At 50.9% G+C, this 15,582-nt stretch overlaps 1 protein-coding gene and 1 long non-coding RNA gene across 5 annotated transcripts in view; one reads left to right on the forward strand and one right to left on the reverse strand.

Annotated features, from left to right (window-relative positions):
• The window catches only part of Fas2 (neural cell adhesion molecule fasciclin 2), a 139,959-nt gene that overhangs the window by 99,459 nt on the left and 24,918 nt on the right, over positions 1-15,582 (reverse strand). The gene's annotated exons all lie outside the window — the stretch shown is intronic.
• On the forward strand, positions 5,507-6,707 carry LOC146187463 (uncharacterized). Its single transcript, XR_014707930.1, has 2 exons — positions 5,507-6,094; positions 6,583-6,707. It is a non-coding gene; the product is annotated as an uncharacterized LOC146187463 (long non-coding RNA).

Raw genomic sequence — 15,582 nt, forward strand, 5'->3', positions numbered from 1 at the left:
GTTTACACGCGGATGAGAAACCGCGCGCTATAAAAATAGGGGGAAATAAACAGAGCTATCTGTTTTCCCCCAAGCAAGTGTTGGTCAAGTTAGTGACAACAACGAAAGCTGCAGCGATACGGCCGGCTGAATTATTTACGATGCGGGAGATTTTCCTTCTGGTCAGCGAGAGGAATACGCAAGAACGCCACAAAAGGGGCGAGCGGGAGGTCGGTAAGTTCACATCAGAGGCTGTAAACTAAGGTCAACGTCTTACAGGCTCAGGTGCAAATAGCAACACACTCGTGCTGCTCAGCGCCTGACCACGGGGGCAGCAGAACAACACCGCGCGTCCTGGCACCGACCCAAAGCACTGCCAAAGCGCTGACGAATCCCAGGGAAATTTCCCTTAGGCTAGTTTGGAACGGTATAAACACGGGACCCACCCGCATATGGGGCACTGCCCCGTGTAACTTTAGTGTAACTACGCGGACCGACACGCAGTGGCTTCGGAATGCACGCAAGGCCGATACGCGACGGAGAGCGTCAGCCTTTTGGCAGGGGCGCGGAGACGAGACGCAGTCTGTTGTTCGAGGGCGGGGCAAAAGAGACTCTCGGGCGCCCGCAAATCTCGGAGGGAGACAGATTGTGCGCGCGCGAATGCCCGGACGCCGTCCGCCAGAGCGAAGCGACGGCGCGTCATATGCCATCTTGGGAGAGAAACAGTACGCGACCTCGAAGGTCAAGGGCGACACAGACGAGGGGCGAAGGCACGCGACCCTCGTCGTCTTCACGAAGATTGCGCGTGGGCAGGAACAGCGCGCGGGGGACGCGCTGTCAGCCGCGGGACGACGGCGCTCGTCCTTGCGACAAATGAAACAACGCCCGAGAAAGTTATGCTAATTTATGCTGCAGGGAAAAGAAAGCACTCGTCGCTCTCCTCTTATCAGCGCCGAGCAGTTTGTTCAGCGACAAATGCTACTTTCGAATCCTGCGCATTCGTTGCAAGGATGCGAGTTTTTCATGTCTCCAGTTAGCGGATGGTCGCAGTGGGTATGCGTCCGCTGCTGTATGCCTCCTGCACGCTTCTAGTGAAAATTTTCACCGTCGCTCCTTCAAGGAGTTTTATTTTACACAGCTAGCGGGTGAGGGAAGTGAACCTACGATTCCGCCGCGAAGGGTGCGCTTTCGTCTGCAGCGATCGCCAGTGCAGGGCACAAGTGAGCGAAAGGTCGTCGTGCAGCGCCTTTCTTCCCAGGGCGCGGACAGCAGCTTGCTGCTACGTGCCACCAAAATGGCTGCCGTTGCGAAGTAACGGTGCCGGCTGGAGGAGCCAGCGCGGAGGCAAGGAACCATACTCCCCAGGAGTCAAGCGTCCCGAGGAACGGGTCAGATGCCGCGCCTGATTAATGAGCGGCGCACGCCTCCCCTCGGGCGCTGTTCGACCGAGGCGGCTGCTATCGGAGCGCGCGCGACACTCCGCACTCTCGAGGGAGTCGCGTGCGGCCTATTCGTCTTCCCCCACTGCCTTCCGGCGAATGACCGTACAAGGTCCACGCACAGCGGCAGCAGCACGATCTCGACTCGACACACCACACACAAATCGGGTGTCCCTGCGAGTTTATTTTAAAATCACGCCGAGCTGTATTACGCCAGAAAGGACCCAGGCCACGATTCGCTAGTTCTGAGGTTCGCGAGTCACTCAAGACGTATACTGTTGTCCCAGCTTCAACGGTACGGTGATCATGTATTGAGCGCACTACAGACGCATATACAAGGGCACTCCTAGCAATGCCCCGTTCATCTGCAGTCCATTCGCCTACGTGCACTGATCAGAGTGAGGATAGCATTTAAGACACACGCAAGACAAGGAGCAAAGTTAATGCAGGGCAAACACATACGTGCGCCGCCCAAATAACGGACAACATCGCAATCGTCAGACCGTGCGTTGCTGCCTGACAGTGGCCACCACTGTTGAGGCCGCCGTTGCCGATTAGCCGAGTCACGCACAGCTGGGCTGCACTCCACCGCAACAACCCAGTGGGCGCAGCTGACTGTGTACATTTTCGCTTTGCTGGTACTTGGAAATAACTCCTAAAAGGTATACTGTACGCTCTGGAATGATCAAGAGGTTGCACCCCTGCAGAATGCTATACACGTGGAGTCACAGCCGGATCGTGGATACGTCGCCCCGAGGTCGCCAAGCTCTCGAGGTAATCCTGCAGTCCAGAGCAAGTACTGCATGCCGCAGCAGTCGTCTGACGAGCGTTGTAGCTTACAAGACTCTTTCAGAGTCCCCGGTACGTGCCCGCCACAGCGGCTAAAGTCTGCACAGAGAGACGGGAGAACTGAGCCCGGTGTGGCACTCGCTTTTATGCGAAGCGCTTCCAAGGAACGACTGCGGGCAGCGCGTGTTAGGACTCCATATTTCACGGCACTTGTTCGGGCTTCGGAGGGGAGGTCGCCCAGCAATACCGGAGCGATGCGTGGGAGAAAGAGCCTCGTTCTCACTGCACCGGGCCTTCGGTTTTCCGGCTCACGAAGCGCGGAGGTGTGCGCGCACCGCGAAAATTCTCCGCAATGGGCCCTCCTCCCCGTGCCGGGGACAGCTGCCCAAACAGCGGATGGACTCCATCTTTCTCCCGCTACAACTCGTTGCGCAACCGCGCACCGTGACGGCGTCCGTGCCACCGGCAAAAGATAACCAAGTCCCGTCTCCCGGCAATTCCACACAACCGCGTTCGGCGACGCACGTGGGCTCTGTATCGATAAGAGCAAGCAGAAGGGAGCGCTTCGAAACACCTGCCCTCGCAGAAGTGACCGCGGCTTCATTTCTCTCCGCGACGGTCTCGCTTGCGTCCGGCTACTGATCTGACCATCACTTAGGATATAGAGTTTAGCACAGCTGATAGTTAGCATGTACACGCATACCGGTTTATTGGACGTCGCCTACGCAGGCGCAAGGGCCACACTTGCCCCCACTGCACCTCGGCAGGAGCCGACCGGTAAAACGGTATGCATACCTAGTAGTATACGTCTCCGCTACGCTAACAATCTACTGCCTTGCCGGAGTTAACCTGCGGTGTCAGGGGCACCGCCATGTTCAACCTGGCTCAAAACCATGTACACACTCCATGATGAAAATTTGCCTCTTGTGTGAGGCGTATCGGCTTAGACTAAAAACACCAACGTATCATTAGATTCGATACGAGTGCTATAGATTTCTTACACCAAAGATACACATGTCGCTTTCTTTACCGCATTTGATGGAATGGGGGGTTTCTGAAGGTGCTCTCCATCTTTTCAATTCTAATTTATGGTCTAAAGTCCATATTTAGTAAACTAGAAAAATTAACATAATTAGCTAATTAAGTAACTGCACAACCAAGAATTGCTTGTGGTGCGCAATACGGCTGGCACTTCTATGCAACTGGTTTCCTTGACCTACCTCAAATATTTCATTTTTTAACCTTTGGTTCAATTTCTAAGACACCTGGTATATACAACACAGGGTGTCCAAGCTAACTTTAAGCCAAGGGTTAAAAAACCTAGCGCACCACTTGCAATTTTTATTTTGTAGTTAACTCATTCGTAATTAGGACAATTTCTTATTTACTAATTATTGCCTTTAGACAATAAACGTGATTTGCAAAGTTGGAGAGTACCTATTGAAACCCCATTCAATTTATTTCCGATCAAGAAAGCTTCACGTGTATCTTTCTTTTCAAGCTGAAGAAGGCCCGCGAAATAAAAAAATATATATATCACTGACCAACGCATTCGAGCGCCATGGTGCTCTCAATCGTGGTAGGCCAGTGGTTTCCCTGGCCTACCTCAAATGTATGATTTTTAACCCGTGGCTAAAATTAGCTTGGACACTGTGTGTGTGTGTGCGTGCGTGCGTGCGTGCGCGTGTACATTTGAGGTAGTCCGGAGAAATCACTTGTATACCAGCCATTCCGCACACCACTGGCGATTTCTTGTTTTGCAATTAACTAACTGCAAGTTAGAGAGCACCTTCTAAAACCGCATTTCAATTGATTTCCTACAAAGAAAGCCTCATGTGTATCGTTTTTCCAACCTGTAAAGAAAGCTCTCGAAATACAAAGATGTCACGTGACTGGCGCATTGGAGCGCCACGATCGCTCAACCTGGGTTTCAGCGAACAAAATCAGCTATACGGCCTTGGCTCCACGACCCCGTTGCATCGGCAGGCCGATATATCTGCCGTGGTTTCTTCGTACGTCAACAGGTGCATGTGCATGACGGTGCATGTTGCAGCGAGCTCACCGCGCTGGCTGCAACCACCGCCAACATATCAGTCTAGAGCATCCCTTACAAAAATGAGTTTTGAAACTCTATTGTTGGACTATTGACCGCCTTTTGAATTTATTGAATTTCGATAGACATTCAACCCCAGCTGAGTGCAATCTTTACAGGGCCCACAGAATTTTCATTGTGTTCTACCCAATAGACTTTTTGTGCTATTTTTTCTATGTGCTTTTTGTTGTCAGTTTTCAACGTTCACGAACAATTAGCGTGTACTGTTCAAGCTGACCCATGTTTTTAAGTAGTTTTAGGCACAAATGATAAGAACATGATGTGACAATTTCGTTACGAATTTTTGGTCTCACTTGTAATCAACTATTGGCCACATTCTGCAAAGGGAAATATAAGAGCAGCATGCAGTTGCGTGCTCGTTCATGTTATATAAAAGTACATATTAACGGTGCACACTTAGCTCAAGTTTCGCAACACAGTGAAAATATGCCCTAAAAACTTCATGATGGCAAAGCCTCCACTAATAATGCAAATACATCGTTGAATGTCAGTCAGAATCCGTAATGAATCAGCTTCTGTATGTCGCAGAAGGTAACTTTAGTGGTAGGACATATTTTATATTTATCATAAAACAAGTTCAGTGAGTCATCATACTAACAAACAGGATCCTAGATTGAACCTACCATGTAGGGCAGGACAAAGCTTTTTTAAACCAGTTGCAAAGTTCACTATATATATGCTTCAGGGTCTGACATTCTGCCCAAGCCTAGGTATTTTTGCCCGTAGCTTTTGCCGCAAAATGAGGTGCAGTCTGCAGGAATCCTGTATGTCTTTGGAGAATTTAACTGTTAGTTTTTTCTTTTCCTTCCTTTCTTAAAGTGGACACCATGCTAAAATGAAGTCACTTTAAACATTGAGGGGTTAATGACGGATTGATCCCACGCATACTATAGAGTTAACACGCATAGCAAAAACATTCGCGTATGAAATAAAAAGAAAAAAAAAAATAGGATTACACGCGTCTTCTATCCGCGACTCGTCTTTTCAAAGAAGCATTCGGCCACTGCCTTGCTACTGTTCACACCCATCTTTCCCCCGTGCCGCGAACGGCGCCAGCATGTCCGGAGGGTCGAGAGTTACTTCCTGTCGGCTGGGGGGAAAAAGGGGGAGGGGGGGAGGGGTTGCTCCCTCTGGGTCTCTGCTCTCTGCCTTCTCCGTGGTTTGTCTTCACGGAGGTGACCTTGGCTGCAGCATAGCTCGCGCAGCGGGGGCGGCGGCTCCCCCTTTTCACCGAAGCTGTTCTTCCGCGCCCTGTTTTCTTTGCACGCGGACGCGGGTACGCTGAGTGCGGCGATGTGCCAGTTCAGTTGGCGTTTTCCCGCCACCGTGGTCGCATCTTGCACTGTGAGCGAAGCACCGTATGTAGGTTTTTCGCTGGTGATTATCACGAAGATCGTTTTGTTCAAATTTGAGCGCGAACGTACGCATTTAAGTCTTCGGAGGAATCCGCTCTTGGGTGGCAGCTTCTGCGCAAGGAGGACGTGTTTAAGAAGTTCAACAGTCGCAGGCGTTTTGGATTCTGGGCGAAAAGCCGGCACGGGCGGAGGGAGCGTCTGCACTTTGGTGAGAGTTTTACTTTTTCCTATTCGTGTTTGTGCCAGTCTTGTACAGTGTGTGCTACAAGGGGAAGCGAGCATGTAAATATTTCTAGCAGGCAAGCCAGCCTCGTCGGAAAAAAAGGAGGGAGAGAGAGAGAACCAGGCTTGTCTCTAACGCGGACGCTGGGGCCGATGGAACGCCAGTTGGGATGGCGACATTTTCTTTCTTTTACAAGGTGACCGTTTTTGACGGATTGTTCGGCACAGTGCTGTACTCTTTCGATACGCTACTCGCGCTGAGACGGACACATTATCGAGATCATAATATGCCTCTGTCACACATTGTGGATTATTGAATCTGTGCAGCTCCACCATTTTTGCAGTGTTTGTTTTTGTTTCCACTCATTTTGGTGCCTATAGTTGGTAATTCTGCTTCAAGTTTTCTGGGTAGTAATGCTTGTGACTTGCACTTTGCTATTTATATTCACAATAGGATCTTTGACGGCAGCATATATTGTTTATCAGGGAGAAATGAACGATGTGGCAGTGCTGCCGAGCTGTGGAAGCGGCGGTCGATGCCGTCTAAGCAGTGAAAGACAGTGACAACTCATTTTAGACAAGAAATTTCTTGAGCTATGACGTGGAGCAGCGCACAAATGCCTTTCCTCTATTTTTAAGTTAGTATATACCGCAACTTAATTATGATTTATATTGTTTATTTCAGCATCACATGCGAGGAGTTCCCGGACGTATCAGCGTTTTACGCAAAGAATAGCCTGGCGTCATACCTTGCATATGAATTGAAATAAAGCAAATAAACAGCCCAGCTCATGTTATGGGTTCACCAAAGATGCATATTTTTTCTTTCTCATTAACGCGCATTTTTTATTCTGTGTTCCCTTTCCGCTGCGGATTAACAGAAAATGCTGCGTGATCAACGGTTAGCCGGGAGCAGGCACGAGGTGGTTTACATTAATGCAAAAGTAGAACAGCACATATCCTTGCTGCGGTCAGTCAACACATTCTATGTTCTGCTCGATCAATCAACAATTTAGTCAGTTTAGTGTAGGTTAATGAGTGAGTAAGTATAATGGGGCTTAAAAGATCAAGATCTGTTTTGTTCTTTTATGCCTCACTATGCTTATCATTAACCAGCACTGATCAGACAGGATTGTTGATTGGTCGGGCAGAACATAGAATGTGGTGACTTATCGCAGCTAGGAGATGTACTGTACTACTTTTGCATTAATGAAAATCACCCCGTGTCTGCTCCTGGCAAACCGATGGTCGTGTACTATTTTCTGTTGTTCAGGAGTGGAAAGGTAGCAGAAAATCAAAAAGCGTCACTTGCAGAGTTTCTGAAGCATTTGAGCCTGAAATCAACAGAATTTCAGTTGCGCGAATTCCAAAAGCGCTCTTAAGAAACACATGGGCCACTATTTCATAAGCGCTCAACAAGAGGTCAACACTGCATCATCCAAGATGTTGCCGATTATCAACAGACTTTCAACAGCGTGTATTGACACAACGCTTTCGAATTTCTATAGAAACCCTACATGCATTTTTGTAAGGGATCACAATCGTGGCGCACGGATGCGTTAGTCAAGTGATATTTGTTTTTATTTTGCGAGCTTCCCTTGGCGCTTGGAAAAACGACACACGTGATACTTTATCGGAAATAAATTCCCGGAATGGTTGCTTCGGAAGGTGCTCTCCAACTTTGTAAATCACACTTATTGTCTGGAGACAAAAGTTAGTAAATTAAAAAATTATCTTAATTAGTAATTAGTCAATTGCAAAACGAAAGAAAATGCCTTGGTGCGCCAGATGGCTAGCAGCTGTATACCAGCGGTTTCTTTAGCCTATCGTAAATGGCTTATTTTTTACCCATTGGCTAAAGTTAGCTTAGACACCCAGTAATATATATAGATACATGAGCGCCATGAAAGCGATCACCCGTGCACAGGCTAGCATGTCCACGGGCTGCAGCGAAAGATTCGTCCATCAGAGGACAGCGTTCAACTTCTTCGCCACCACCAGCACAGACTACCGCGCTGCAGGCAAGTCGGTCCCAGCGCAGTCGTTCGGCTAATCGTCGTCCCCCACACCGGCCATTGCACCGGCCGGCGACTGCGGCAAGACTGATCGTGTGATCGAGCTGAGCCGCTGAGCTCAACTGCGGCCGGTCGATCGGTCGGCTCGCGAGGGAAAGGGCAGTGCTCGACGAAACCTAAATCCGGCGAGGCAATCCATCAGAAGCCACAAAACCCGCAGGGCATTTTTGTTGCTGTTCCTGTCGTGGTACGCTTCCCTTCTTCCGCGGTGCATATCCGGTTACTTGCAAGTTTGTCCGGCAAAGAGGCGCACGAAGGCAGCGGCACGGATGCAGCCACGGCCCAGTTTCTGTGCAGGAAAATGCACAGTTGTTGACTTAAAATCGATGTCCCCTTTCGAGTATACGCTAGCTAACGTCTACCAGACGGGGAACGCCATTCCACTTTCCAAGCTTTAAGACCAACCTATACGCATGGATACAGGCCAGCTGCAGTTTTGCATTCAGCGTTTCTCAAGAATTTCGGGTGGTCGAAATTAATCGGGAACCCGTCACTACAGCTTAAGCCCCAATGAACGGGCACGTGTCGAACAAGTCACAACATGTCTCGACAGAGACGCGTAATCCGGGCGACCGCCTGCGACTTCCTTGAGTAGAACGCATGGATGCCCGATTTCAATATGCTTGAAATGAGCTTATGCCTAGGTCGACCGACACAATCGCCACCTCAGATGCACCGGGAAAGACCGTCAGATTTATGTACCGAGAAAGACCGCACGGAACATCTTGGCCCACCGCCAAACAGAATGCATTACCGTGCCGGACGCACAACGCAGTCATTGGCGCTTTAGTGTACGGCGGCAGCAGCCAACGATGGCTGCCAGCGATAGCACGAATAGTCACCGCAGCGTCGAAGGCAAAACAAGGCTCCCGGAGGCGCCAGAACGACCGCGCAAGCCACGGGTGACGCGCACGCAACGAGGGAAACAGCGCTGCCAAACGCTCTTCCGGAGGTTAGCCAGGTTAGCTTCTCAAACGGAGCCGCATTCATTAGCGTGCGCCGCTGACACAGCGAGCAGCGGCCAGCGGACACCGGCGGCGTTCTCTCCGAGCCACGATTATCGCACGCAAGGCGCTAGTTTCGTTTCTTCCCGTATGCTGCAGCCAGCCATTTTGGAATGGAAATAGCTAGGCGCTCAATCGAACCAACTGAGCCGTGCTGCTCACAGCGGTTGCTGAGAAAAAAGCGTATACGGAGAGTCACTCGCCAAGTGAACTCACTGTATAATGCGCGGTCTAGCGACGGCTGTTTGCAGGCAAGCGTGAATATTTTGTACACATTAGTCTCTGGCAGACAGTACTTACCTGACATATTTGAATCGGGGCATGTTGAATCCTCCACGACGACTTTTCTTGCCAGTGAGTACAAAGCTACGGAAGCATCCGCAAATGGCTCCCTCCGCCACGTAGTTCGGTCGGGCCGTCTACACAGTATCTGGTTTCAAATGTAGTTTCAGTTTGTTGCCACGGCCAGAGAAAAGCGGAGCTTACTTGTCGGAATCTCCTTTTTTTCCCCACTAAGGCTAGTAAGCTGATTAGAGAGAGAAAAAAAAAAGTTCTGACGCGCTCGTGGATTTACGGCAGACAAAGGTTAAAAAAAATTATAAACTCGCACCTCTTCCAGGCGCCTGAGAAACACGTACCAGGGGTGTCGAAGCGACCCCATCGCTATAAATCGAAAGTGATCGCAGGTACGTGCATGGTGCACCTGGACGTTTTTCATCGCAATTACACGAAGATGGCAGCGCAAGAGAACGTACGTATTATCATATAACTTCGTCTGTTACGCGCCTGCCTCTCCAGATTGATTCGACCCTGCACTGCGCAATTGCATTATATGTCTTACAATTGGGAAGTTACACAATATTTTCCTGTTCTATCCTTGAGTTCTCGTATTATGCAAGCATTGACTTCTCCCAAAATACGTAGGTAATAAGTGCGGTTGCTTCTACTGCTTTCGCATTTCCCGAGTCGTCCGGAACTACTGTCGTCGTCACTAGTTGTAAGTAAAGAGTTGCGCTTCCGGATCGCAAAAGCGACAATGCTTAGGATCGTCTGCAAGGCACGGTCTCGTTCGGCATATCCATCAAGACAAGTTGATATATGCATGCATTCATCTCGAGAAAACAAAGCGATAGACATGAACAGAAGAGGGGATACAGCGCTATCCAAGCATTTACATGTCGGGCCATTTATCACGTCTTTTTGTAGCTTTGCTGCAATCAGCACTTCGTCACGCATACAAATACTGAAACAATTTTTCCCTCACAGCAACGAGAGTGGGGGTGCCGTGCCGTTCCTCCTTTGAAGCCCGGCTTCCAGTCTCTTTTTTTTTTTTTTTTCATGACCTCAGATGACTTCACCCTGCCGCGCTTGGAACATTTCAAAGCCCACGGGACGGCACGATCACTCCCATGAGCTCGATTACACTGCGGCATTAGGGATGAGGTGGAAAGCTGAGGCTCCTTACGCCGGCCACACGTTGCACACCATCTCCTTCGCCTGCTTTGACAACCATCGGTTCTTCAACCTCACTTTCTCCTTTGGCGAAAGAAAAGAAATGGCTTCCGAAGAAGAGAGCAGACGCGATCTTCTTTCACAGTGGTGGGTGTCTCGTGAACCCGGAAAAGAAAAAAATAAAACGCTTCGTAGCCATATAATGACCTATGTTAGAAGTGCGGTCAAAATAGCAAGCTTTACAATTTCCGTTCGTTTTAAAGCGCAGCTGCTAAGCCTGGAGACTATATTAAGCTGCGCATTAATGTGTTTCGGTCCTGCAGCTTTCCCAGCGCTGCCAAGAAAACCTGTCGCGGAGTGTAGTAAAGTCGGCCGTGATGCTGACCAATCAACGAGCAATGTGTTAGGCCTAACGCCAACATCGTAGAAACATTACCGCACAGCGCCGCCTTACAGAGATTACCGCTTTCTTCTGGCTGCAGACTGCATCGGCGACAACAGTAAAACAGATTCCCACTTCAAAAGCCGTTTTGCAGCTCAGCGATGCCACGTCGTCGCCACACTGCACAGCAAATATAGAACCTTGCCAAGAGTCCCCAGTGAACGTTCGGGGAAAAAGCGACAGGTAGCTAACACGACGACCCGTTCCTTGGTGAGAAGTCGCAACCGGCAGTACTGCAGACGGAGATCGCCTTTGTCACACAAGGAGGAGTGAAGACGGCGTCGCGGTTCAAACTCTGCCTACGCCACTTGGGGAGGCCGAGATGACTTCAACCCGCGAACTGCCCTCCAAATTACTCGCCCACCCGTTTCGTTACACCCGGCGGCCGTCCGCTCTGGACGCCATCCAAAGGGGACAACAAAGAGGTCTGCGCGTGCCGCCCTAATGAGCGGGCACTAGCGGCGGCACGCACAACGCCCCACGCCACAGCTGACACGTTCGACTCCTTCCTCTTTCAGTAGCAGAGCAGAGTTGGAGGAGTGCGGAAGCTACGCAACATGGGCGTCTCGCATGTTTCGCGGTAGCCGTCAGCAACATCCTCCCCGGGTGTGCGGGAGATGCCTCCGCGATCGCCCGTCGCCAGGACAGGCGAAAGAGTCTTCCGCTCTCCACCACACACACACACAAAGAAAATGGCGAGCCTAAGGAGACACCCGGGCGACAACGGCTGAGCTGCCCCTGAATGGGGAGCGCTCAGCGGTGGGGGTGGGTCAATTAGAAGAATCACGGCGCGCTACTCCCCCCTCACTTTTATCTCGGGCGCGGCTTTGTCTCACTCACGCGCCGCTGCGCCCGACGGAGAAGAAAAGCGCCGGATGCTGCAACACTCCGACCCCGATCCACCGCGCAACAGAAGCGGTGCCACGGGATGGACACACCGAAGAGCGAAAGGATGCTGGCAGCAGAGAGGAGGCGCAATTAGGAAGTCTCGCACTCCAAGCTCATCCTCCATTGTGGCCGGGGGAAGTGCGGACCACCAGTCGCCGACAGGAGCGAGCGCTACCACCTCGCACAAGTGATGGTGCTCGCGATAGAGCTGCTTACGCGGCGACCGTCATCGGACCATAGGTCAGAGAAATCGCTCACGGATCGACTCACTTTCAGATCGTGATCTGAGTCGTGAGTCCAGACTGAGGCTCATATCACGGTCTGTGTTTTCGTCACAACGGTGTACGTTTTTTTTTTCCCCTCATTTATTGACAGCGGAGGGGAGTCAATATTTGTTGCCGCGATAATTAAAGGACGGTTGCGGACTTGGCAATCAATGTGTTTAGTTGACCGAATTAGAAAATCCTGTACGCGCGCTCCCTGGTGTATTTAGTGCATTTTGCACACGATGAATGTCGCACTGATATACGACTTAGGGTGGGACAACGTATAATGATAAACTATGGCTGTGTTTAATAACAAAATAAAACTCATATGTGGCGCTTCACTCGAATGGAAAATGATCAAACAAAACACAAGAAACGAAGCCTCCTTGGTGTCAGGGCCACTTGGGCACAGAAATTGCTCCGCTCAGTGAAGAAGTCCGAATGACTTTGGTCGAAATCAGCGAGCCCACATGAGTGAGTGAGTCCAAGTGAGTCGTGATTCGACATGAGTGAGCGAATCTAGGTGAATTGCGAGTCAAAGTGAGTCGTCAGTCGAAACGAGTGACTAAAACCAGTGACAGTCACAGTGAGTCCAAGTGAGTTGTGAGTCAGCTCAACGAGTTTGGTGAGTTCTATAGTGACTAGTTTGAGCAAACCCACAAGCTGACTAATTTTGAGTGAGCACTCATGATATGCCGCGGTATGCATCGGACAGGCGCCAGCGCTCCGGCACGGTGCTCTGATGCCATCAATGGCAGCCAGTGGCGAGGTCAATTTCTTTGCGAGGCCACGTCCCAGGAAATAAGCAAACAAAAATAGATACGGCTGTAGGAGAAGCTGAGCGAAATGAGACCGTTTCACCGTTCGCCAGACGGGCCTGTTTTCGGGGCTCCTCCTCCAGTCCTGGGCGGAGGGAGGACCGTGCCTGCTGAACACAGAAGCCCCGCAGCCCTTGTCAAAAAGAGTCAGGAAACCACGACGACGCGCCGGCACAAATACACCAACTGAGCGTCGACCTCGTTCGATAAGCTTTAAGCCCAGTGACGGAGAGATATGGGTAACTACGACCGCAAAATTCTTAATTATGGCGAGGGCAGCTGATGCGACAGCGATGATTGCATCTGAAAGCACACGGCGAGCACATACTGCGAAGAGTGAGAAAGGCGAAATGAGTTTGTTTTTTATTCCATGTCGTCGTGCCTCGTTGCATATATGCCTAGCGCAAAGTCACGTGTATTCTTGTGGTCATGAAACAATGCTTGTGGAAATACGCCAACCTCCTTGGTCTCACTGAGTACAAATAAGTAAAGCATGCGTGATCCGCGCAGACTGAACGATTCTGTCGGCAATACGAACTTGGTACTGATGGCGAGCCGACACTGTAACCGCGCAATTTCCGGATGAAACCGATTAACGCTCGGTTTACCTGCGCGCCTATACAGAGCCAGATCGCTGCGTACCACCAGGCGAAGCCCAGCGCATCGTCAATGTTCGGCCACTGTTCAGTTATAGGTGCTGCGAAATGAATGCGGGTCGTCGCCCAGAAACGGAGCATGCGCACAACGAAATATGGCCGCTCTCAGAAGCCCAAGTTACCATTGCATATGTGGCCGCCAAAATTTAGGACACGCGCAAAAGAAAAGCAGCATCGCGTTGGAAATACCGCCCCGTTATGGCCGACGCGAAACAGTGACCGCCCCAATGCCGCGGCAAGGCCTGCGCCCGAACGCAGAGTCGCGCACTGCGGAGTTAAAAAGCCGATTTGAAAGGTCCCCGCGCGCATATGAGTTAATCCTGCAGATCAAGCGAGCACCGTCGGGGTCCCCGCGGGAACGACACCGCCCGCGCAGGGGGCCTGTGCCCGCAAGATCGCGCGCATAACCAGCTCGCAAGCACACAGATTGCTCGGACAGAGGAGCATCATACGCAAATACGCCGCGGGGAAAACGAAATAAAAAGTGTTACAATAAACAAAAACACCCGGCGGAGAAGATGTGAAAGCGCGCGAAATTAGTAAAATGAGCACGAGAAGGGAGGCCACGTCCAAACGCACAGCAAGCGGGTTTATTCCGTACCAGTTCGCGCACCAGCAAGCACACCGCGTCTTCTGCCTAGAAGGCGCCAAAACCCTTCACTTTGCTGCTGCGCGGGAAATACCCGCCACGCATCCGTTAACACCGCTCAGCGGTGGCCAACAGATAAGACACCCGCCGTTATGACCCCTCCCCTTCAGACATGCTACCGAAATTTAAGAGCCAGTAAGACTGAAAGTGCGAAATGGATTTTACAAAAATGCGCGCTCCGCCCAGATGGCGCTTCGGGGACTCCGCGGCTGCCGGGGTTCGAGCATAGGTAGTCGAGTGTCCGGCACGACGCGAAGAAGGCAAGCAGCGGTCAATGACATTCCCGAAATTAAAGAAAGATTCTGAAAGTTCAGCGGCTTGGTTGGTCTGTACCGGTTGCTCCATTTACATTTTTTTTTTTTTTTTTTTTTTTTGAGCACGGTCAGTGAATGCCCTTCATGTCATAGCGGCCGCGCGGCGGTCCACCAAGCTTGACCATTGCGAAGCCCCGATGCATGCACAACCTTCCTGGCGCCACGAAGTGCACGAGAATACACGACGTGCGCAAAAACGTACTAGCGATGGCGTGAATGATGAGCGTCACAGCGGGCAAGGACCGACCAGACGGCACAGAGGAACTGCTCCATGTCGTGGTGACGTCTGGCGACACGACCCGGAGCTGGGCCAGCGAGGAAACCGGTCCGGCACTGCGCGACATCGCCACAGCGTGCACCACCCCTCTTCGACGGCAGCTGAAATCACGAAACAGTCGTTGCAGACATCGTCGCACGTCGCGGCCCCAGAGGACCCCACGAGGAGAGGGTATTTCCGAACTTCGAGGCGCCGAAACGAGCGACCCAGCCGCGTGCAATTTATTTATTTTTTTTTTTTCGGCAGTTTCCTTCAAGAAAGAAAATAGCCGAGTCTGGGTTACCACAACAGGTACGCCTGCGTCGAGTCACATAGAGTGCAATATACTATAATGTCGTAAAGACTTCGCTTCTTTCCGCGTAATGTTTCCTCTCCTACTTCGAGGTAATCAGATGAAGATTTGAGAACAGCGAAGGTACGCGTCGCATCACCATGACGACGCGATAGACCATGGAATCAGACTTAACGGACCCAACCAAGCACTTAGCGATCGGACCAGGGACGCTGTTAAGACTGGTACGCAGATTTCAGCGCAAGACGAGGTGCAACCGCGGCAACAAGAGCGCCAGTCGGACCACTGCAACAGCATCGTATGTTGGAGATTCCTTTCGCGGAAGAAAAAAAAAAAAAAAAACGAGAAGTACAATCATTTCAATATATTGAAGCGGTGTTTTGGGAGCCACATCATACCTAAAAAGCGGCGACGAGTGTCGGGGGTACCATGCTTTTCTTTAAGTGCGTATTCGCCGAATGCCATTTTACATCGTGTACTCGGGTTAGGCGCTCTACTTCCAGAGTTGGGCGTACACGACTCGCGTGAGCTAAAATCAGCATTGCCGACATC

The sequence above is a fragment of the Amblyomma maculatum genome, chromosome 6 (assembly GCF_055883805.1).
Source record: "Amblyomma maculatum isolate TAMU_Amacu chromosome 6, ASM5588380v1, whole genome shotgun sequence".
Classification (NCBI taxonomy): Eukaryota; Metazoa; Arthropoda; class Arachnida; order Ixodida; family Ixodidae; genus Amblyomma; species Amblyomma maculatum.